Raw genomic sequence first — 26,104 nt, 5'->3', positions numbered from 1 at the left:
TGCTGGATCAGAAGTTACCTTAGTGCATCTGTGCTACTGAAGGAATCTTCTTTCCCAGACAATTGGAGACACTTATAGCCATAATTCCTAGCTTAACATCAGCAACAATGGCCCCTGTCAAGAGTTAGTCCCATTAATCCTTTTCTCTTGACACGATTTCCAACTAGTTCCCTTCCTTCTGTTTATTTTTACAAATTAACTACCACCCTTTGCTTTCTTGCCTATATTGGAATTCTTTAAACAAGGACTCTGAAGTAATTTAAAGAACCCTTGTGACCTTGCCTGCATTTCACCGCTCATTGTAGCTACTACCTAAGAGTCGTACACCCAAGTCAGGGGAAATAAAGAAGATAATGTGATTGAGAGCTCTGTCATTGGAACCAGCCTGGTCTAGCTTCTAACTAACTTTGCTTGTGACTTTGGACAACATACTCGACTTCTTCAAGGTTCTGTCTCCTCATCAGTCAATGGAGACAATGACATCTACCTCCCAGTATGGTTTTACAGGTTAAAGATGGCCACACATTTCTGGGGTCCCTTTCCTTGAGCTATGAGGTCTTGAACCTGGTGAACTCAAGGATGACGGCTTTGGCTCATGACTCATGGACACAGCAGAAGAGATTCTGTGGTCCCCACTCAATCGAGCTCGATGCTGCAGAGTAACCCAGTTGCCCTCAGTGGGGTGACCTTCTCGGGGCAAGTCCAGCACAAGTTTGGATTATTCTCCCTTTCTGGTAATTTCCTAGACTTGATTAAATTAGAAAAATATCCATATTCATGTTTCCACTCTTGTCAGTCTCTATTCTTGAGTTTGGAAGCTGGCTGCCATCTAGTAAGCATGACCACCTTGAAAACACCATGCTGGGAGAACCAAGCCAGGAAGAGACTGGGCCAGAGACTCAGAGACACCAACTCGTGAGTGTGGGAGCCTTCTTGGAGCAGTATCATCTGGCAGCTGCCCTAATGGAGGCCACATAGACCCTGGACGAGTTGTCCACCTAAGACTTTCCCAAACTCCCGACCCACAATATCATGAGCAAAATAAGATGAGGGTTGAAACCATCAAGTTTGAGAACCAGTTTGCTAAAGCTCCAGTAGATGACAATGTACAGCACATGTGACAAGGGCTGAGGTATGGTGTTGACCCTACTCCAGGCTTAGCAGTGAGCACACTGTGACTCTTTCGAAGTCCTGCAGCATGATGACATGATGATATCCCACGTGAAAAAAAGCATGTGTATTAATCAAGAAGCATCTCTATTACCCTGTCACAATTCATATTTTTTGTCATTTGACACAGTATATTGTTTTACACAGTTGAAAACTTCATGCTGAGCTGGTCTCCATACAACTTGATGCAAACATCCAAAAGAAAGAAAAATTGGAAGAGGGGGGATAAGAAAAAGGAAAAGAAATTAAGATTTCCTGCTAGAGGTGGCAGAGCCCTCTGATGAGAGCTACCTAGTCCCCGAGTACTTGCATGAAGCAGAGTCCCCTCCTAGCCACCTCCCTGACTTACAGTGGGCTGGGATAGAAACTTTTATTGGCACTGAGATTTTTTTTAGTTAATTTAGCCCATTCTTCCTAATGTATAGTCTAATTATACAAGAATACATTTATAACCACTTTTTTAAAGCCTGCCAACAAGAAAGAATATAAGAACAGAAGTTCAGCCAGGTCAATGTAAGAAGGCAAGAGCGGCTCTGGAAGGCTGTAGGTTGTAACCTGCCTCCTGGTGACCTTGGCTGGGGCCTTGCTGCTGTGCAGTTGCTCCATGCCAGACTCCATCATCTCCCCTGATGCAGACTCTTGGCCTCTGGACCTCTTCTTGGTAGCTGACCCTTTGCCTCTTCATGGCATCTTCCAGGTTTTGAAAGCCACTATTGCTCAGTGACCTCCTGCTACCTTCAAGCATGGCACCTGCCTCTCCTTGGCTCTGGTTGGTCTCCTTGGCTTCACTCTGTGCCTCCTTTTTGGCCTTGGCCTCAGCCATGCTAGTCTGGATCCCAACCAGAATCCAGAGTGTCCCCTGCCCAACACTGACTGATGCTGGCATATAACCCAGTCACCCTTGGATGAGTGACCTTCTAAGGGTTAAGACAACACTTGTTTGAACTATTTTTCCTTTCCCATAATATCTTGGAGCAAACTGAGTCAGCAAAATGTCCATATTTATATTCTCAGCTTTTCATGTGATCCATCTTATATTACATGGAAGGAAAGAAAGCTTAATATTGCTTGAGCACCTTGCTATGTATCAGCCAGTGTGTTCAGTGCTCTTGTGTTTCACTTCATCATTGCCACAGTACTCCTTTGAGGGAGCTATTGTAACCACACATTTCCAAAGAGGGGTAAAACTGAGACTTATAGGATTAAGTTATTCCCTAAAGTCACACAGCTAGTGAGAAGCCGAGTTGCAAGCTCAAAGAAGATTTCTCTTACCCCAAAGTCTGTTGTCTTTTCACTAGAAAATGTTGATTCTGACCATCTTGTATGGGGCTATGATTATTCAAATAGGCATGTGGAGTTTTAGGTGAGCCTGGAGATATCATCAGGCGTGAACATGTGGAATCTGCTTGGGGCATTAGCAGATTCAAAATTTCTCTTGAAAACATGAGTCAGGGAACACACACATATTATCATTTGCTGATGACATTAAATTGAGCAGTGGTCAAAAATAATAAAGGTAAGGGCTGGAGATGTAGCTATGTAGCAGAGTACTTGCCTAGTATGCACGAGGCCCTGGGTTCAATCCCCAGCATTGGGGGAAAAAATGAAGGAAAAATTTAATGAAGACAAACTTCAAAAGGACAGGCAAGAATGCAACCTTCAGAGGATGAATTCTGTGTAAGCCTAACTAAAGATATCTTCAGGTTCGGTAGTCAACAAGTTAATTGTAACTCAGCAGAACATCCTTAATGATACATTTTGATGTTGGTGATAATGTTGAAGGTTGTATTCTTGTTTGGTTGTTATTTTTGTTTGCTTGTCTGTTTTGTTGTTTTGTTTTTACTCTTTTTTGCAGTACCTGGGATTGATTATCACTTTACAACTGAGCTACATCCCCAGTCCTCCATAATTTAGGTAGGATCTTGCTAAATTGCCCACACTGGCTTCAAACTTGTTATCCTCCTGCCTCACCCTTGTGAATAGCTGGGATTACAGGTATGTGCCACCACACCCAGCTTGTGTTCTTGTTTTTAAAAGTATGACTCTAGAAATTATTAGCAAAAGCATGTCCTGGAGAAACTATGACATAATCTTTCCATTTTGTTCAGTCCGTCAGGATTTCATTGGATTATGTGGACTACTTTGGAGTGATTCATTGTAAATGAGTGCATATCTTGGGCACGTTCCAGGGCAAAGCAATAAAAATGATTAGTTTGGGGTGATGAGCCTTAAGAACAAGTCCCAGAGAACCAGATTTATGGAGAAGCAAAGAGGGTAAGTGATAACAATGAAAAATTAGGAACTTCAGTTACTATGCAGTAGGCACATGTGAACCAGAGACCATTTGCCTCAGTACCACCTGAGCTACGTATATGAAATGTAAGGCTGGCATGTAGCTCAGGGGTACAGCACTTGCCTCGCTGGTGGGAAGGCAAGCCTGGCCAAGGATTATGCCCGCTAAAGTTGAAATCCTCAGTGCCAGTGACTTTCAGCCCTAGCTGCATGATGGAACCACCAGGAGAGTCACCCAGAGAGTCTGATTAATTGGTCTGGGGCACTTAACCACTGAGCCATATCCCCAACCCTTTTTGTATCTTATTTAGAGACAGAGTCTCGCTAAATTGCTTAGGATCTCGCTAAGTTGCTGAGGCTGGCTTTGAACTTGTGATCCTCCTTCCTCAGCCTCTGGAGCCACTGAGATTACAGGCATGTGCCACTGTGGTCTCGAAATTCCCCAATGTTTCTAACCTGCAGCCAAGGATGAGAACCTCTGCTCTCCACTAAGGTAAAACAGACCAGCATCAGCTGTCCAATTTCCATTGAATAGTTGGGAAATGGGCTTCAGTTTGTGAAGCACTTTAACTAAAGTTGATTCCCTAGCATTCACTGAGAGTCACCTTTCCAAGATAACATTTTATTTTCAAAACAGTGATTTGTCTGTCCTGGTAATCAATCACTGTGAACAAAAGTGTTATTTCTCTAGGTTTTGGTGACTGCCCTCTCCCATTCAGCCTGTCTCTTCTCACCAGGTGGCTATGAGGGAAGAGAAATAAAAATAATGACAAAGCACTTTGAATCAACAGCGTATGTGAGAGAGTGAACTGAGCTCCCTGGCCCTCACGGTGGTCTACATCCTTGTCATGTGCACTTCAGGCATAAACCTGGACACTGGGATTGAAGACTATGACTGCACTTTTATTACAGAGACCACTGAGGCTCCAGAGAACAGGTCCTTTCCCAGCCGGAGCAATGTCCTGGTATCTGTCAGGTACAGCAGGCAACTGTTCCATAGCAGAATGGGGAGATTACTGCTGCTAATATTAGTCATTTGTGCCTTAGATTGATTTTAAGTCCATTACTAGCACTCTTTGCATTCTGAGTCTTATCCTACTGTGAAGGTATTCAACTGAGTCTCCATAGAGAGTCTTCCCTTCCACTTTTGAGATTATATTTAGGTAGTTGTTTCTTTCTCTAAAGATGAATACTTTTTGTGCATTACCCTTTTTTTTCAAATTATGGTAAAATAAATATAATATCAAGTTTACCAGCTTAACCTCTTTTTTTATTTTTCCGGTGCTATAGTTCAAACCCAGATCCTCATGATTCATGAATACTAAGCAAGTGTTCTACCATTCAGCCATACGCCAGCCAACCACTCTGGGGAGCACAATTCAATAGTGTTGCGTATATTCACACTGTTGTACCATCAATCTCCAGAATTCATCTTACCAAACTGAAAACTCCACACTCATTAAATGACTCCCTACTTCCCCTTTCCCCAGCTGCATATTACCTTTTAAACATGAGAGCTATCAGCTTATTTACTCTTTAAAAAGATCCCTAAAACTTATTGGCCTACCAAGTTTTACTCTGGTGCTAGCCCCCTTTGCCAATCCTGCCTTACTTACATCAAAGTATTTTATTTTTCCTACATAGGTTTACATATTACTGAACTAATAAATATATACCCAAAAAGGAAATGCACTCTGATTTTTCTATAAAGTGTTCATCTATTTTTAAAAGACCACTATAAACTTCACTTCTCTTGAGTAAAAATTTTAAACTTTGATAATACCTCTTCTAAAGAAAAAGTAACTCTCAAATACCACTGATGGGAAAGAAAACTGATTTAACAAATTAGAGAATATCCTATCAGCTAGATACAGTGGCACATACCTGTAATCTCAGTTACTCAGGAGACTGAGGCAGGAGAATCACAAGTTCCAGTCAATCCTCAGTCAATTACTGAGACCTTGTCTCAAAATACAAAAATCAAAAGGGGTTCAATCCCAGAACTGAAAAAAAATCCTATCAAATTTTAAAATGTGGACTTTTTTCACCACTATTCAATTGGTAAGTTGGAAATTAGAAATAAATATTAATGGATAGAGGACTAATTATATATTTATAGTACACTGTGCAATGAAATATTTTACAGTTGTTAAAAATGATGAACCATAAAAATCATCTTTAAAAATGTGATAGCTTTGTGTATGCTGATATGGGAAGATCTGTAAATATATAATTAAATTTAAAAATCAGAATATAATGGAATAACATACTCATTTGTGAAAATAATCCTACTTATATACCTAAATACATGTATACAAGCATATACATATAATGTTGATATCCAGGATATAATCCATTTTCATAAACAAGCAATTGTTAATAGTTTCTCCTTTATTTCTCCTTTGGAGAATTAGACTGATCATTAGGGTAGGATGAGGAAAAGGGAGGAATGCACCTAATTTTCATTTCCTCTCTCAGTACTAGTTGAATTTAAAAAAAAGTGATTGTATTACTTTAGATTTTTCAAAATGTCAACAAGATAATCTAGTCAATGGAACTGTGGGCCATTTAAATTTTACTCTTTTATCATTTTTTTCTACATAAAAAGTCACCCCCACTTTATTTTATTTATTTATTTATTTAGTGCTGGGGATTAAAACCAGGGCCTCACACCTGCCACACAGGCCTTCTACCACCGAGCCACTCTCCCAACCCTCCAAAGTATGTTTTTTTGTTTGTTTGTTTGTTTTGTTTTTTTTGAGAGAGAGAGAGAGAATTTTTAATATTTATTTTTTAGCTTTCGGTGGACACAACATCTTTATTTTATTTGTATGTGGTGCTGAGGATCAAACCCAGCGCCCCGCGCATGCCAGGCGAGCGCGCTACCACTTGAGCCACATCCCCAGCCCCCAAAGTATATATATATACATTTTTTAAAAAAAATCATCTATTTGAAAAGCAAAATAAAACATGAAATTTTATTTTATGCCTCAGACATTTGGCCAAATAATTAGTTTTACAAGTAGAATAAAACATGTAGTCTTCTATGTCTCCATCTATGATCAAAAACCAAACTAAACAAAAAAACCTGCTTTTGTTTGGAGGAACAAATAATATTCACTAAAAATTCCTCTGTTTTCTCTTTAGTGCTCTGAAAATGGTTTTGTAAAATCTTTATAATTTTTTTAATTTGTTTTTTTTTTAAAGCTTTAGTACAGGAGTCATTTTCTATAAATTTTCCTTGGACTGTTTTACTTAACAATTCTGTTGTTCCATTGAGGAAAGTAGAAAATCTATGAATCCCTCAGAATCTGAGATACTTGAGGGCTCTTTCTATTACAATAAGGTCACTTATTTTTTTTTCTCCTTCCAGTTCTAGGAGTAAAGTTTTGTTGCAAGTGAAAATAATCTGCTTTCCTCAGGTTAGAGAGTCATTATCTTAATATACATATTATAAGAGCTGGGGTATAGTTCAATGGTAGAGCACTTGTTTAGTATGCCTGAGGTCCTAGGTTCAAGTACAAAAACACATACATACACACACATACATACATATTCTGATACCTAGCATAGTAGAATAAGAGGTCTTGCCATCTCTGGGAACAAGTTTAAATTTCCATATAAATCATGCTTCAAAAGTTAAGTGAGAAATTTTTCCTTTTTCTCTGTTGAGTGAAAGAACACAGGGTATTAATTTTCTAGAATTTATATAGTGATCATCTCTGTGCATAAATAAATACATGAAGCAGTTACACATTTCAAATGTGACAAATCAACAAAAAACCATAGTGCTGTATCAGTTCTTAAGTCCTATTAAAAAACAGGTTTTTGTTTAAAATATATCTCTAAAAACACAAAAACAATAAGCAAAACCATAACTCACTGTCATAGAGCAAAATGTCAGTTATAAAAAGAAAAAAAAAAAAAAAGAAAGCCTAGACTGTGTCATTTAAAATGGTGTTTCTAACTGAACTCACCCCTACTCTATCACCCAACCTAAAAATGCAGAATGTACTTATTTAGAATTGGGTAATACTCATTGGAAAATAGATTTCTGGCAAATGTACAAATTATGTGTGGTTCCCATAGAATTAAACAAAAATAGATCTGGTTCACACTAACAGTAAAAATCCCCTGGGTCTGACTAATATAAAATGGCTGGCACAGTTTGAATTCCATTGCAAAGGCTGAAGGAAAACTCTGAACTACTATAGCAGTGTCATTGACCACCCTTTGTAACTATGGCAGCCATCTTGGAATTAGCCTGTTGCCTGTGGCTTTGGGTTGGAATTCAGGTCACTGACTATGATGGAGAAAACAAAGCTTGCTTCTTCTTCTGTATTTCGGGGCTTCAAAAAAACCAACAGTACACCAGCCTGATACCAAATTAGGCCTTGTGCTGATCACAGAAGGATTACACTTTAAATAAATCTTCTTGCTTTGCACTAACATTTCCAAAATGTCATCACATTGATTGGAAGGTTTTTTTGTTTTTGTTTTGTTTGATTGTTTTGCTATCATATCGTAAAACAAGAATAGAATCAAAATATGTTGTTCTTTAAGTTTTTTTCACATAAGGAAGAAAACTATCATGTTGTGAGATTTTAAGCTTATTTTGCATACTATAAATATTGCATATTATCAAACTACTTCAACTTTTGTGTCATTTTTCACTCTTGTTAATAAAAACAGTTGATTTTAAAACCACAGCCAAATGTTTTTATAAGATTTTTATTTCATTGTTAAGAATTTTCATGTAATAAACTTTGTAATTATATTTATTCAGAACTTGTATCTTGGAAAATATAGTCATTTAAAATATAGCAAATATTATCAATCCCCAAAATGTGTTTATTTATTTTTAGGGAAGAGTTCCCTAAAACACACTCAAAGTAAATGGCTCCAATAAGGAGATTATGAAACACAAACCATTTGTGAGCATGTGCGAATGCTAGTTAGATGGTTTGCCCTTGAAAATAACTAGATTCTCTTTCTAAAAGAAAGTGGGAGAAAGCCAGCTGGCTGCTGTTACTAGGTCAGGTCAAGCTGTACAAGCCTGAGACTAGAAAGTAGTCTCCACATGGATCTCGTGCCTGCTCCTATCTTCCCACCTCAATGACCTTTGAATGGTCATGTAAAAACTATCTCATTGTGATATTTTGCTTAGAAATGTCCAGTTCACATAGTCACCTTGGAATCTTTATTATATTTTAAATGACTATGTTTTCTGAAAAAAATATTCTAAATAACAGGAGTTTTTTCCTAATTACCAAATTGTAAAAGATGTAAACTTTGCATAGGTATCACACAGTCATGGCTGCTGTTGGAAAAGTGGTCTGTTAAAAGTGTCAAGTTGTTCAGACATCACTGCAGTAGGTTTCTAAAATGGCATTGCTCCCTAGATGCAATGTGGCAAAGTGGAAGAACATGGATTTTGACATCAGACCCAGACTCAAAAGCTTGAATCCACCTTTTACTGTCATGTCACCTTATCCAAGTCATACTATCTATCTGAGCCTCGGTTTCTGCATTTTTGTGAAAAAAAGGAAAATAGTTTTTCTATAGATTTTTTTAAAGGGAATCTTAGCTCAGGCTGCTATAACAAATATCATAACTGACTGGCTTAAACAACAAACAATTCTTTCTCACAGTTTTGAAGGCTTTAAACTCCAAGTTCAAGGTGTTAGATCCTAGTCTGGTTTGGGGACAGCTACTATCTTGTTTACCATCTCCCTCTTTCTCTCCTCCCCCCACCCCACTCATGTCTTTTACCTATAAGGGCACTAACCCCATCATCCGGGCTCCACCCTCATGACCTACTTACCTTCCAAAGGCCCCATCTCCAAATATCATCACACTGGGAATTACGGTTTCAACATGTAAGTTTTTTTGGGGGAACAACAAAAGCATTCAGTGGGTATCACTGAGTAAACAAAATAATTCTTAGTGTATCTTGAATATAATAGACTCCTAAAAAAATTGTAGCTGTTCCTATTACTGTTGTTGTTACTGTCAGCATAATTACCTTCTCTAATCCTCATTCCGAGAATTTCTATTTTCTCCTTGCCAATTCAATATTTTATTAGTAAGCCTCTTTTGACTCTAGCATTTTAATTAAACATTTGCCCTCCCTATTAGATTGGAAGGGTTTTGAGGGTAGGGGTGTGGTTAACTTCATCTTTGTGCCCGTTCCCCACCCTTTTAGCATGGCATTCCCAGGGTGAGTGGTTTTTCTAAGTACTGAACTCAGCAGAATATATCAGAGCCTAATAAAAAAGCTTTTTTTGAGCTTTTTACAGTTGAAATTACTAAAAATGTGCCAATATTTCAAAAAGCCTTAATTCACTTCCAAAAATGCTTATGAAATGTATTTCAACACATATAACCAATGCCAAGACATACTAGCAATGTCCATATGCATAGGAACACCTTCCTGCTGCTTACACCTATTTATCAAGAAATAAATTAGTGTTTCCATATATTTTGTATTTGAAGTTTCCCTCTGAAATATGTGACATGCAAGTATTCATTATATAGGTGAAGAAGGTGATTTGAAGATGGTTAGTAAATGACTTACTGAAAGTCCCTTATTCAATCAGTAGTAATATTGTCACAGAACCAGTGTCTCCTACAGTTCTTCCCCATTTGAACAGCACATTTCCATCTCAAAATTAAGCACCGTGTACATTTGGGACCTAACTGAATAGTTGAAAAAATAGCAGCTACTAATATTATTGTTACTGTTAACATAATTTCCTTCCCCAGTTAGAATTGATTATTTCCTTCTTTCCGTTCCAAAAACATTTTGTTCAAATGCTTCTAATGGCACATATTATAAACTATATTCCCTCAAAAACAATGTGACTTTTAATTTTTCAACCTAAAGTACCCAAGGTGTCATTTTCAAAATAGAATATGGTTAGAGAAACCAGGTGTCCTTGATTGGTAGATTTGTCAGGGAAATAAAAATTGTGCAGATGGCTTCATGATTTGAGGGGCTTCCTCTGATGTTACTCCACAAGCTTAACAAGGTGGCAAAGTCAAATAAGTCCATGATATGCAAGAAGGAACAGTCCTAGTAAGAAAGTCTTGCATTTTCTGAACAAATGAAAGGAAAGCAGGTTCATATTCAACTTTTGCTTTGGTATTTTTTTACCACAATCGGTTGCAACTATGTAATAAATTTTTCCTTTTGCTTTCTTTATAAGAATAGTTCTGAGAAAAGATGAGACCTTCCTCAGCAAAAGACCCCTCTTCCAGGTGCAATGTTTCCACCCTTGCCAAGGATGGGCATCAACTTAAAAACTGCTCTACAACTGCTAAAAGTTGCCTTAGGGTCAGTGCCAGACAGGACATTAGGATGCTCCTCCCCATGCAGCCATTTATCCTGACATACAACATGAATATCTAACTATGATTTCTGAAGTGGTTTTGACAGAGATGTCTACTGTGTTAGTGGGAACCCACCAGGTCCTGCCTTGCTTAGAAGCAGAGGCAGCTAGCTAGGGTCAACAGCATCTTTCTTGCTTCCCCAAATACCTCCCCATCAACTTAGCTGATGTGTGGGATTCTACAAGTAGTAGAACCCTAATGAAAATTCGCCTGAGGAAAAAAAAAAGCCAAACCTTTGTTATTTTCTCTTTCTGCTCCTTTGGAGGAAGGAATAGATCCAATCCTTTCTTGAGAAAAGTTTAAGAGAATAAGGACTACTGAGTAAGGAGAAATCAGAGGAGGGGATGCTCTTGGACCATGTGTAATTGCTAGGTTCCTTTGTCCTTGGATCATCATCATTAATAGAACAGGGAAGAATCCTCAAACCAGTCCTTTCAAGAAAGTGGTATATTAGCTAGACACAGAGATAAAATGTCACTTTTTGCAAGTCCCTATGAGTTGTCTTTTCCTCAAGATTCTGCTATAATGACTCACATCTCTAGGGGCTTTGGAAAGATATGCCTATGAGATGCTTCAAATTCTTAGTGTAACCATTTTATCTAAAACAAGAGCACAAACTTTTTTGCTAGCAACACTGGAGAACAGAAATCAGTTCATCTTCCGTAACATTGTTCAACTGCTCTTAAGAATCTGTTTTCTGATCAATCTTTTTCAGAGCTATAATTTTCCTCTTCTGCTGGTAGATCAACAGCTTCCAGCCTCAAGCCCTCAAGCTAGCTTACTTCTTCCCAACTGTATCAGGGCGGCCATAGCAGCAGTTGATAGCACTTCTATGGCCTTCTCTATTTCTTCCCCTCTTTCTCTAATTCTTAACTTGGATGTAGTAACCCTTTCCTCTCAGAGACACCTGTGGGGATGTGAGAGTCCAGGCTGTTATTTTCCTATAATGCAAAATTCATTCAATGATAGTTCCAAGCAATAGGAAACAAGTAGTGAAATAATTTTGTAGTATTTGAAATTTCCATGCAGATATGTAAAAAAATCATAAAAATAAAGGTAATGAATACTTGCTTTAAAAAAAAATTCCTGGAGTGCCATGGTAGAATGTCTGACTAGCATGTATGAGGGCCTGGATTCAACTTCAGCCCAAAAAGGGAGAAAGAAAAAAATCCTTGGCTATACGTAGTTGGGAAAAATAATGATAATAATCCAGATTATATTTGAATAGTGGTCTATGTGAGAGGTTCAGGGTTGCAATCTGTAGCCAAATTATTTTTCTCATTTTGCCCAATATTATATATAAACCAAGTTGACATGTCTCAGAGAATATCTGGAGTCTTTGGTCTAGTTCTTAGCTACAATCTAGAACCGACTTCCATTTTCCATGTGAACCAAAGAATAATATGAAGAATATGTTGCCTGACAGCCCCATACCACCATGGGAAACGAGCCTACAGAACTCTAGCTCAGGTTCCACAGAGTTCCTTTCTAGTTCCTCTGCCTTAACTCCTATTGAGTCCTCTCCCCTGGTTACCCAGTTCATTTTACCTTGACTCCCTAGAAATAAAGTCACTTTCATGTATGACCCAGCTCCCTCTAGAGATTCTAAGTGCTTGTAGACAATTTCTTATTCAACCTGCAATACCTCTAATCAATCCCATGGGCAACATAGTTTCCTTATTGCAGCAAAGAAAATTAGGTGCACATAGCCTAGAATATTGGCACACAGCAAGCTGATAATGCTGATATAAGGAAGCAAAGTCTAATCCATTAAATGAAGATTGCTTCATTACTTGAGAATCCAAGTTTTTTTTTTTTTTTTTTTTTTTTTTTTTTTGGTGTGCCCTACTGGTGAAAAGTATGAGTAAATGTCACTAAGTGGATGGAAAAAAGTACTTGATCCTTTCTAATAAAATTCAGCAGGCATTAGATTGTCACAATTAAAATCAGTTGTCTTTTCCAAATTTAGGTGACCTTTTTAAGTGGAGCAATTGAAGTCTAATTAAACACAAAGAAGTCGAGGTTTCACTCAAGAACCAATTTCTAAGTTCAAAGATTATTTTGGTGCCAAGGCCCTGCTTATTTTTAACTGAAAAAAAAATTGATAGAGGTTTTTTTAAATGTTGGATGCATACACTGAAGTATTTAATATACTCTGATAAAGCAATCTTTAGGGTTTTTATTAGCTATGTTTTGATAGTAAAGTATAAAAAACTTGAAAAATAAAGACAATGATAATGAAGCTGCAACCAATTTTTCATGACAGAACAAGTCATTAGGCTATATAGGAAGATAATAAAGTTCAATATCACTCATTTATGACACAAGAGAAGAGAAGAGATCAATATCTGGCTTTCCTGTGACTGTCAACTCCAAAATCTCTAAGGCCTAGATCATCATAGGATGATCTGGAAAGAATCTAGCCTATTCTTGTACTTGGTCTGACAATGCTGTTCTGGTTTAGATGGGAGGTGTCCTGCTCCTGTGTTAATGCAGGAATGTTCAGAGGTAAAACGATGGGATGGTGAGAGTTGTAACCTAATCAGTCCATCCTAGCTTGAATGGACTGACTAGGTGGTAACTATAGGCAGATGGGGTGTAGCTGGACGAGGTGGGTCACTGAGGGTGTGTTCTGAAAGGGTTCATATTACCTGTGACCCATTCCCCTTCCCACTCTCTGCTTCCTGGCTGCCTGAATGGAGCAATGGTCCTCCTCCACACACTTCCACCATGATGTTCTGCTTTATCGCGGGTCCAGCCCACCCAGTGGACTTTACGGGCAGTGAAGTAAACCTCTGGAACTGTGAGCCCAAATAAACTTTCCTTCTCTAAGTTGTTCTTGTCAGGTTATTTTGGTTACCATGATGAAAAACTTACATAAAGCAAATGAAAGAATCCCTTCAGACCTGGTATGTCTATGTTCACAAATGCCTTATAATAAAGAGATTTTAGACACTTAAAAATAATAACTCTTACACTTATATGGGGTTTAAATTGTTTTCAAAGCATTTTCATATCAATTTTTATTTTGTCCTCACCCAGCCCTACGGACCATTGTCTCAATTTTCCAAATGCAGACACAAAGTCTCTCTGAAATGTGGGCTGCAAATACATGGGACGCCAAATTTAGGTACAATCAGAATTTGGGGAGGATTAGAAAAATAAAAGCTGTTTCTGGCCTCTCCCCTACCTCTCAAAGGTTGAGAGCAGAACTACTGCCAGGAGGTTCTTACAGGGATGGACAATCTACTGGACCTATGGGTGGGGATCAAGGGCAGGATTATATGTGATCTCTCCTGTCCCCAAATCCTCCTCTACTGGCCAAGTCCCTCTACCAGATTAAGCAGAATGTGCACTATTGAGACACAGGTCCCACGAGGATGCAAATATTTCAGCTTCTCACATCTGCCAACAGGGTGTATGCAATCAACCCATTGCAGAATATGTTATATAAGAATCACTGGGGGCTGGGGCTGGGGCTCAGCAATAGCACACTTGCCTGGCGTGTGAGGCACTGGATTCAATTCTCAGCACCATGTATAAAAAAATAAAATAAAGGTCTATCAACAACTAAAAAAAAAATTTTAAAAAAAGAATCATTGGATCTCATATTTGATCATTTGCAATACACAGGATTCTGAGGTCTACCACAGGGAAACTTCATATTCTGGTTTTTAAATGTGTCATAGTGATTAGTTCTACTTCTGGCCTCATTGAGTTAAAATATGACACATTCAACATTTCCAAGAAACAAAGAATGAGTCCATTTTACAGATCAAAGGAAATTAAGATAACCTGCAGTGGATTTTAGAGAAATACAAGTCCATTTCCAAACTAAGCCAGAATTCACATTTTATTCTCCTGGGGGAAAAAAAAAATTTTAACCAAAACTACATGAAGAAAATTTTAAGTTTTATTTAGAAAATTCTTAGTTTTGACTCATAGTGGTTAAGTGTGAAACCTAAATGTCCCCTGGGAAGAACGACTTGCTTTAGTTACCATGTTACTTCAGATAACACCTTATCTCCCAAATACCCCCAAAGGAATGTTGTACAGTGTTCTGTACAGGTGTAGATTTCTGCCTATCACTATAGTATTTTTTATGTTATAGTTTGATCACACTTTGAAATACTTTCACTACTATATTTTTACAAAAAGGGAAATGGAAAAATATAAAAAGGCTGCCCAGAAATTAGTTTGGGGTTGTAGTTCCTCAAACGTGGGCAGAGGATCCCTGGGAGTCCCTGAGACTTTTCAGGAGAACTGCTAGGTCTTTCCTTTACCAACCACACATTTGTGAGAAACAGGATTTTCTTCACATGCTTCAACCAGAACAATAAGTGGCAACATCATCAATGCAGAGCAGATTGGAGGATCCAGCTGCCTTTTGTTGTTCCAGACATTAAAAAGTCTTGCAAATTTTCACTAAATTTGTTTTTTGCCTTGCAAAATATAAATCTTTCATAAAATGTGTTGTTGGGTTTTATAACATTACTTTAAAATGAAGTGATATTCCTGTTTTAATTTCTAATATGATAAATAGCAATAGATACGACTCACAGAAACAAAAGCTCTTCGGGATCCTCTAAAAGTTTAAAAGGATTTTGATTCTAAAAATGTTTGAGATCTGATGGGTTAGAGAAAGAAACCTTTGTTAAGAGAGAAAATTTTAAATAATATTATAAAAAGTAAATAATAAGAATGAATTTGGAATTAAAATGAAGAAATTAATGTTATAATTAAAAAGATAATTCAGAAAAATATTTTCAACAGAATGAAGAAAAAAATAACATTCTAGACAAAAGATCCATAAGCCAGACCAAAGAGTATGGAAAAACAAAACTCAGGCAGAGGTCCTTTCTTTGTGAGACTATTATGGGAATTGTTATTGAAGAGGAATTGGAGTATATTTGCTTTATCTAGCTGTTAGCAAAGACACTGTGAGAAAGAAAGTGTTATTAGTAATGGAACTATTATGGATGAACCAAAATATTTGTGGATCTAGAATGTGTCAGATTAATTAATATAAGGTCTCAAGTTAATACATGAATTGATTTTAATGGACAATTCGAAACACAATCTGAATTTATTAGTTATGAATTGGTTAAATAAACTGTTACATCCTTTTGATGATATAATCAGCCAATTATGGTCTACAAGAAAATTAATGATTTGTGAAAATGTTCACAAATCAAAGCAATTACAATACAATGTTTGTGTATATGCATATACATAATACATGTGTGCGTATTTATATACATATGTATGCAAACACGATAGAAGGCTATAGACAAAAATGTTAATATTGGTTATCTCTGAATGATAATAATACAAGTGACTATTATTATATTTGTGCTTTTCTAGATATTTAAAAATTCCCCAGAAGCCTAAGACAGGAGGATGCAAGCACAAGGTCCAGCCTTAGCAACTTAGTGAGAGCTTGCCTCAAAATATAAAATAAAAAATTATTATTTTTTTTTTTTATTGTTGGCTGTTCAAAACATTACATAGTTCTTGATATATCATATTTCACAATTTGACCATGCATACATCACCATGTGTCTTAATGTGATAAAGAAATTAAAGATCATTTAAAGTTACTCTCCAGTTAATAAAAAAAAAAAATAAAAAAAAAAAAATAAAAAATTAAACTGAGGATGTAACTCCATAATACAGTGCCCCTGGGTTCAATACCCAGTACCAAAAAGAAAAAAGAAAAAAAAATCCCCAAATAACATAGCAATAATATTATAACAAATTTGTCTTCCTAGCATTCCTATTTTCTTCTAATGGCCCCAAGTTGGAACCATTTCTTCCCAAACAAGCCACACCCATGGACTCCTCCCTGGTTTTAATGAATATCCCCAGGAAGCCTATCTCTTCTTTCTGCTTATACCAGCTATGGGAGCACTTCATATTGCTTTTGAATTCAGCAACTCCAGGATGTGCTAATTGATTTTATTCTGTGAATTGAGAGTGAGGTATTTTGGAGCAGAATGATGAACTCTCCCTGAAATAATGAATGCAAATTAATGTGATAGTATATCCCCAGGATTTCCTGTAAAAATCTTTTATTACCGTGACAGTTAGGAGTTTTTACAAGTGCTTATCATAAATAATTTATTGTCTCCAGTGGCATGCTATATACCTGACACGACTGTTACCATGGAAACATCAATGTTCATCTACAGTTTAATTCTGTTCCCAGAAGCTGGAATGAAAGTTGGCATTATCTTAATATTACAGATGTGAAAAATGTAGGCATTTGGAAGCTAAGTAGCTGGCCTAGATCCAAGAACAAATCAGAGGAAGAAGAGCTGGAATTAGTCAGCTGACACCCAAATGGGGATACTGGTGGATGGAGCTGGAACACTCTTCAAATCATTCAAGTGTGAGCCTGTGCAACAGACGCCGTGCCAGGGTGATACTAGGACAGCCTTTCACAAGCTCAGTGTGGGAGCTGATTGCCTTGCTACCTGGAGCCAGTCTACAAGAGGAAGAGGAAGGTGTACCTCCATGGCTCAGAATTAATCTTAGAGGTGAAAGTCAGTGACTAGCCAGTCACCCTCCCTGACCAAGTAGGAGAAGCCTGGGCAACAGGAAGGAAAGGAAGTCTAAGAGTGTACCCATGAAAGAAAGTGCTAGGAAATATTTGGACTTTAAAAGGAGGACTGTTTTGTTTTAATAAGTATGGCTCAGTAAAAAAATGCAGAGGGTGTTTAGATGAAAAGGCTGAGAGATTTTAAGTAATAATTCCAAGGCAGGAGTAATGGCAAAGTAGCATCTCTTCTTTCTTTCCTTTGGGATAGTTTCTGCAAGTCATCTTCTAATGCTCTATTTTAGGTACAGGAAAAAAACAAAAAACTAGACAGAGAAGGCTCACATTGTCTTGGAGTTTACAGTCTAGGGAAACAACCAACCAAATGACTTAAGAGAGAATTACCATCACATGAAGTTGATATAAAAAGTCTGCCCTCTCACTATCCATCACTTTTTACACTTGAATGAGGTTTTAAAATCACAGGAAATAATATTTAATAATTCTTTACATAAATAACAAATTATTAATAAAAAGGCACTAATAGTCATATGATTAAACTGTTTATTCTGGTCTTGATGAATGATATAGATTACTGCAAACCAGAATCAGCACATATTTTCTGTTAAGGGCCAGATGGCAAATATTTTAGGGTTGCAAGCTACAGAGGCGCTCTCTCTCTCTCTCTCTCTCTCTCTCTCTCTCTCTCTTAGTTTCCAATGAACCTTAATTTAATTAATCAATTTATTTATTTGTATGTGGTGCTGAGGATCAAACCCAGGGCCTCACGCATGCCGGGCAAGTGCTCTACCACTGAGCCAAAACTCCATCCCCTACCAAGGCTCTCTTTAAAAATGTAAAGTCATCCTTAGTTAGTTAGTTCAGCTACACAAAAACATAATTTGCTACCCCCTGCCCTAAGTTCTTGCCCCAGCAATAAGGGCCATAAAGGGCAGAAGGGTGGAATGAAGAAAATGAAAAGATCATCCAGCTGGCCCTTTCCCCACACTTGAACTGTCTTGTACTCCAGCTCTAGAACAGTGCCTGCCCAGCATGTACTAGGCCTGAAGGCATTATCCATTCAGTGAATGATAGCTAGATTCAAATGGATGAAATGAGTCATGATTTGTTGAAGTCTGCAGATCCTCCCTTCTATCCTGGTTGGACAAAATGCCAAAATAATTGGTTTGGCTCTTGTCTATGTGTCCTATAATTGAGAATCCACAGTAACTGGCCTTTGCCCTCTCCCAAAAGAATCTCACTAAAAATGAGATGATTAAATGTTATGACTTGTGACACTATGCATCCAACATTCACACATACAAGCATCTAAATGAAAAACAGTATTTGGGGCTGGGGGCAAAGCACAATGATAGAGCACTTACCTATTTTAGCATGCATGAGGCCCTGAGTTTGATCCCCAGCACCACATGTATACATGCAGACACACAATGTTTATAATATATATCAGTATTTAAAGGGAAGTAATAAAGATCTCTTTTATGTGCAAATCATCATGGATAGAGGAACTTAGGTATTTCCTGGTGGAGGAGAAGAAAACTAATAGTTCCTGAGCCGACTTTGTACTTTTAACATATTGTTTAATATAATATACACATGTCATTGCAAGGTACAGAATATTACATTTTACAGACAGAAAACTGAGGCTCACAGCAGTTGAATAATTTGCTAAAATTCCGAAAAGGAACCAACCAAGTCTAGCTCTTCCTTAACTCTGGGATTTTCATGTTACACCTGACTGCAGTGGAGGTTATATATCTGGCTTTGCCAACAATTTTCCTTCTGACCTTTGTGATGATCATTTCACCCCATTCATCAAACATAAATAGCTACATACATCTCAGAGAGCTGGAAGCATTCATGAATGCTGCCAGGCACAGCACATAGCACTACCCTGCACTCAATAAATATCTGCTGAATTTGTATTTGTTGAACTCATGATTTGGCTGACACTAAGGGAAAGGAGTATAGGGAAGAAATGCTTAATTTATCACCCCCTACGTGACTACAAGAGAGAGAGAGAAAATAAAGTATGAAATGCAATTACATGATTGTGTAGTTGGGTATATAAATACAGGCAAAATAGGATGCAAAGCAGGATTTAGAGATTAGAAGAAGTTGAGCTTCTAGAAGAACTAACGTAAGCATTATGTCAATCATTTCCAAAGAATTTGTGTTTTTGCTTTTGTTAGCAACAGAGCCTTTCTTCAGAAACCTTATTTTGAAGCCCAGTATAGAAAACAAATACAGAGTTATTCTTAGCCTTGCTTTTTGGTTTCCATGGTGTCCCCTAAGGAACTTTCATGGAACCCTTTAGGCCAGCTCAGGGCATGGTTTGAAACTTCCTGCTCTTTATGAGCCTCCTTCTCAACACCCAAATCACCTGCAGTTGGTGTGGGGGGAGGGTGAGATACTGAGGATCACACCTGAGGCCTCCTGAATGCTGGGCAAGTGCCTTATCTCTGAGCTGTATCCCCAGCTCCAGATATGTTGACATTTAAGGAAGAGTTGGTGTCCTCTTTCTCTTCATAACAGAGATCTACTCTGTAGAGTGCTTTCCAGTTGATGACTGTCACATTCTGAGGCCCAGGTGACTTTAGCATGGTTTGATCCAGGCATTAATTTACGAAGTCAGGAGTATTTATCTCTCTATTCATTGAGACTGCATTCTCTGTGAAGTTTTCATGCTCAAGCAGATTCTTCCCACCTGTGGCAAAAGTAGCTATGGGCATCTTCAATATTCTCAATAATAGGACACATAGACAAGAGCCCAAACAAATTATTTTGGCATTTTTGTCCAACAAGGAGAGAAGGGGGGATCTGCAGACTTCTATCATCCTTGATACCTGCAATTTCAGGATAGAGTGACTCCCTTGGTAGCACAAGTCCTTAAAAGGACTTGAAAGGCTCATCATCAGTCATGTGCCCATCCGGACCCAATTACTGGTGTTGGAGTAATTCCCAATTATAATTGGCCAGGCCTGGTTCATGTTCTCACCCATGGAGCAGGGGCTTAGACCAGTTAGATACAGATCATAATCCCAAAAGACATAATTCCAAAGACCATAATCCTGAATGTTGAAATTCCAAAAGATTAAAATCCCTAAAGTCTAAAATCCTGAAAATTTGTAATTCTGAAAGATTAAAATCCTAACTGTTGAAATCCTGAAAGCTGAAAATCCCCAAACCATTAAATCCATGGGGGAAAATAAGCTCTATGAGAGGTGTATAAGTCAAATGCCAGGAAAGGGATTGACCAGGTAATAGAGCAATGAAGAAAACATCAGTTTAGAAATGCATCATTTGTCGGCACCAACGTTCCTTCTAGCTGACAAAATTCAAGGGGTTTTTAATGAATTAAAGTTGCATTTGCCTGAATACATCAGAGAAGCCACTGACTGGTTCAAAAATAATTATGTGCGTAGTGGCATAAGAAGTGCTGCTGATCAGTCACCAGCAAATCTTTCATCTTTACATGATGCATAGGTTCCTGCATACCCAGAATATAGAGCATGACACAGAAGGTGGGAAAATTTAATAGAGAATGTTCATGTCTGTGTATATCAAATCACATAAGAAGTTCAAAAAGAAAATAATTGTGAATATATTCTCTGAGGAGAGCCATGCCTTAAAAGCAAAAAGTAGCTTTTTTTTTTTCCTTGTGCTGGGAATTGACCTGAAAAAGTAGCAATTCACTGCAACTCAAGACTTCAAAATATTATTAATGATCATAAATGCTGGCCAGTTCTTATAGACTATTATTGCCAATAATCTAGTCTTATAAATACACATTTTCATATGTCAAGTTAGTGTTTTGGGGGGAGAAGTTCTTTTTCTTCCTTTTTTAATTTTAGTTTTTTTATTTTCTAACAATTTAAATTGTCAGCCTTACTTTTTACAGCTCAATGTGTTATGTTATTTTATCTCCATATCACTTCCAATTTGGAAGGAATAAATTGTGCAAAGTTGGACTGCTAGTTTGTTTTGTGCACCTTGTTTTTTTCTTTCTTTTGCAAATTTGACTTAGTGAAAATGCATATCACAACAATGGTTTTGTGTGTAAGCATTGTTCATATTCATAAAGTGTTGAAACTTCCTCAGTAAGTGAAGAGATGTCCTTTTTGTACATCTGCATTTGCAAAAGATAAAATTTCTCACTGGGTACAATGGTAGATGCCTGTAATCCTAGCGGCTCAGGAGGCTGAGGCCACAGGATCACAAGTTCAAGGTCAGCCTCAGCAATTTAGCGAGGCCCTAAAGTTCCTATCTAAAAATTAAAAATTGAAAAGGGCTGGGGATGTGGATCAGTGGTTGAATGCCCCTAGGTTCAATCCCCAGTACCAAAAATAAAAAGTAAAAATAAAATTCCTTGAGATGTTGGTACATTTATGTACCTTTACAAAAATGTCATTTAAATAATTATGAAATTATCTTACCAAAATTTTATTTTGTGTATTGTGATTTGGGGAGCATTTTAAACTTTAGCAATTTTGGCTTTTACAGATTTGAACCTTTGAGATTATGGCATTTGAGATTGCATCCTTTTGGATTATGGCCCTAACCCAGGCCATTTCCACCATAACATATGGATTGACAATGGCAAGCATGAAGGGTAATGTCCCAAAATAATCCTGAGCAGGCCAGTGATTAGGACATGAAGTGGTAAGCAAGCCCAAGACAGGAAGATTTGAAGACCAGGTGGGCTAACAGGATAGGACAAGAAAAAGGCAGAAGAAGTCAGGAAAGAGGAAGAGATAAAAGATGCGTCCTGTCCATGGTGTGGACTGTGCTTCCACAACAGTCCCAACGGGAAAGCAGAAGAGATCATAAAGCCACCCAAAGGACTATTTGTCATCAGGAAAAGATGAAAAGTAGTCAACAAGTGCCTGCATGCGGATGTTGTGTGGGAACCCAGATTATCAAGTCACTAGGGAAGACTTCAAGAGACATTTTTTGCAGTGATTTGGTTGCCAAGGGTGAAAGAGCAGAGCAAGACTTAAGCTTTACAAGTACAGCGATTTCTCGTTTATTTTCTTATTTATTTTGGATAAAGTAGCTAAAGGGCAAGATTTAGAGCTTTTGGCTGGATGCAAATAGCACTTATCCAACCCAAGAGGAAAACCACTTCCATGGTAGTAAGTTAGTAAGCACAGTGGATAGATGTACTAGTCCCGGAATCAAATATATCTAAATATTTGACTCCTTTACACATTTGTGATATGATCTTGACAAGTTGCTTATTTTCCCTGGACCTTAGCATCCTCATCTAGAAAATGAGGATAATAGTAGTTTCTAGCTCCTGGGATTTTGTGATTTAGAGTAACAGAAAATATCTGCAAAGACTCTGTACAGTGCCTAACATTTAAGTGCTATCTAAATGTTGATGTTTGTCTCAGTCTGTTTTGTCTTGCTATAACAAAATACCTGAGACTGGGTACTTTACCAAAGAAAGAGCTCTAAACTGATGACTGAAAAGTCCAAATGGCAGCACACTAGTGTCTGGCTAGGGCCACTGTGGTTGCATTATACCATAACAGGAGAGCAGAAGAAGAAGTGGGTTTGAGCTAAAAGAGCTAAAGGATGTGCCAGCCTTGCTTATAACCACCCATTATCAAGGTAACCAACTCAAAGCAAGAACACTTTTGAGAGAGGAGAATTAATCCCTTCTGAAGCTGGTGCCCCCTGAATAGCCACTTACAAAACAAACAACGTTAAAAGTCTCACCTTCATACTAGGGACCAATAATCCAGCATAGGAGCTTTTGAGGGACAAACCATATCTAAACCCTAATAGTGATCACATTATTTAGAAATAAAATGGTTGCAATGTGCAATATAGATATCTCATAAATTATGACATCAGAACAAGTAAGAAACTACATTGTCTTAGAGGAAATAAATTGATATTATAGATAAGGAATAATAGACTAGAAAAGAAATGAGCAGAATAGTTGAATTTTTAACTTGAAATGGAGATGTTATTACAGTATATTTTTTCATTCATTCATCCATTCAAGAACTTTTTTGTTAAGAGCCATTAAGTGCCAGGCAATATGTGCAAGGTGCTAGGCATACAAAGATAAAGAAGATAAAACTCCCTCCCTTGAAGAGCTCATAGGCTAGAGGATGAGAGAGGGAGATGAAATCACATAGTGGTATCAGCAGCGTCTCAGTGGTGAGCGCTACATTGAGGTGTGCTCAGAGTGTGTGCTGGAAGGAGAGTGGTGGGCAGTCAGGTCCACCTGGACTTTCTGTGTCTCAAGAGGACATTTGAGTATGATCTGCTTCATACTCGCAGGTAGAAGGTATAGAGAACAGCTCAGTAATACATAGCCTTAGATTGCCACATCCAGAAACAAAACTAGCAAATGTTAACAATGGCCAAAGCTGATAGGATTTCTTTCCTATTATTCTCCTTACTCTTATGTGCCTTCCAAAATTTACATTATAAAACTATTTTTAATAGCAGGTCCAATCTAATTTCTCAGAGCCAGAAAAGAGCCATCAGGCAAAGAAGCGGTTGGCAGTAGCCACCACCAGGAACTTACAAGCTTTTAGACAAAAGAGGGATATTGTGCCTCCCTGAACAGGGGTGGCAGGGTGGGTGGAATAAAGGGAAGGAGGAGTGAGGACTTAAGAAAACAGTGCAACGGAAAAGATGAAAAGACAAATGGAAGCCAAAATGGAAAATCTACTAGAAACCAGAAAACCTGAAGAGCCACTTACAAAACAAACAAACAAACAAAAATAATAACCAAGAAGAAAGAAGAAGAAGAACACGTGATCAAAGCAGCCCTGGATAAGAGTATTATGGTGAAGCTGAATGAAAAGGCAGAGGCATAAGCAAAAATTATGAGATGAAAAGGGATTAGGATTCCACTTCAAACAGTGGAGCAGTGACAGATAACACAGAAGGGTGCTCCCTAAGGTAACCGAGTACAGAAGAATAAGAGTTCCAAATAAGCTTCACTGCAGAATACTGATTTAAAGAGCTTTTGCCGAGTGAGGATAATTTTGGAAAGATCCGCATACACACTTTGACAAGTTGATTCATTCATTCATTCATTTTCATGCACAGTTATTAAGATGGCTTAATAACAGAGCTTAGAGCCTAGCAATGAGATGGAAAATTCAACAAGCAATTATAAAGAACTGTTGCCAGGACAGGGTAATTGCGGGGTCTGGGAGGCACGTGGTATCTCCTCACAGGCCATTTTCATTCCCATGCTCAGTGTCCTCCAATCCAGAGGCTGTTCCTGGGGCTCTGTAGGTACAGAAATCTAGCTTGTTCCTACCTCTACATCCATCTCTTGAAAATGGATGTAACTTAACCAAGCTAACAGACACAACCACCAGAAGACCAACTTATTAATTTGTAGTAAGCAAAACAAATGTAAAAGATCTGGATATTTAGGTACTCTGATCCGTACATTATTTCATGACAGACAAATCTAGGCAGGACAGATTACCATCAAAGGATTGCTCAGAGTATGGACTGGAGTGAAGGAAGTGAGCTGGCTGATCCTAACGCCCAGCATCAGCAAGCAATGATAGCCCAGTGCGTGCACCTGCACTCTATGGCCATTATCTGCCTCCCAGAAGACATCTGTGATCCTGAGTCGGGGCCATCTCCTTCTGGACACTTCTGGAGAACCTGTCTTCCTCAATATCCCTTGATAGAGCACCTGACTGTTATTCACACATTAGACAGAGTACTATAGAATTAACTGAATAGAACTTTCCCTAAACATAATTGCAACTCTGCAACTCAGTTTCGCCCTCCCGAGGTGACACACAGATCATCCAGATTGTACTGGGCACTCACAACCTGTTGGGTCCTCTACCTAAGTCTGACTGTATCCATCATGTTTTAATAATCTCTATGTTCATGTTTGAAGCGTAATTTCAACCTCATTTTGGGATGTGCTGCCTCCTTTCTACTTATGAGATCTATTCTGTAGTCAGTTGTGGTTGGGTTGGGCCAACAAATGGGATGGCAGAAGGAAAAGGAAAGAGAGAAACAAGGTTGGAATATATACTCCCTCTGCTCTCTCCCATGGGGTCACTGTAAATAGGCTCCATCTTTAGGTAAAAGGATGCAGCCCTTGTCAGTAGTTCTCTCCCTGTGACTGAATTTTGGTGACCTCTCCTTTTTCCTATTTTGGGCTCAGAATGGTAACGGTTCCTTGATATTGCAGTTTGCAAGACATTGCAGTCCTTGTAGGTCTCCTTAAATCTTGACCACACCATTGTAGATAGTGTCCTTATTAAACCATCCTGGATTATCCACCTTAGACATGTTGTCTCTTTTCTGCTGGGACCCTGATAAGGTGGGACATTCATTTTAAGCCCACATATACTAGTGGGAGAGAAAAGTAAATAAGGCTTGAACAAAAATCAATGGGTAACTAGCTTTTATACTGGTTGAGACCCCCCCCAAAATTAAGAATTTCATCTTTAGAGCTCCGAAAGAACAAATTTTAAGCAATATTTTTTTCTGAAAAATGAATATAGAAAATGAAATCAAATTGTGAATTTAAAAGGAAACTTGAAGAATTTCTGCAGCTTAACAATGAGTAAAACTGAGACAAATAAGTGGTTAACCCAGGAATACAAACTTCCTTAATTATGGAATTGAGAGTAAATTTGGTTTTTCTGGTTCCTAGACCTCTGCTGCTGTGTTTCTACTAAG

This window comes from Marmota flaviventris, chromosome 1, assembly GCF_047511675.1.
Source record: "Marmota flaviventris isolate mMarFla1 chromosome 1, mMarFla1.hap1, whole genome shotgun sequence".
Classification (NCBI taxonomy): Eukaryota; Metazoa; Chordata; class Mammalia; order Rodentia; family Sciuridae; genus Marmota; species Marmota flaviventris.
This window is presented reverse-complemented; position numbering follows the sequence as displayed.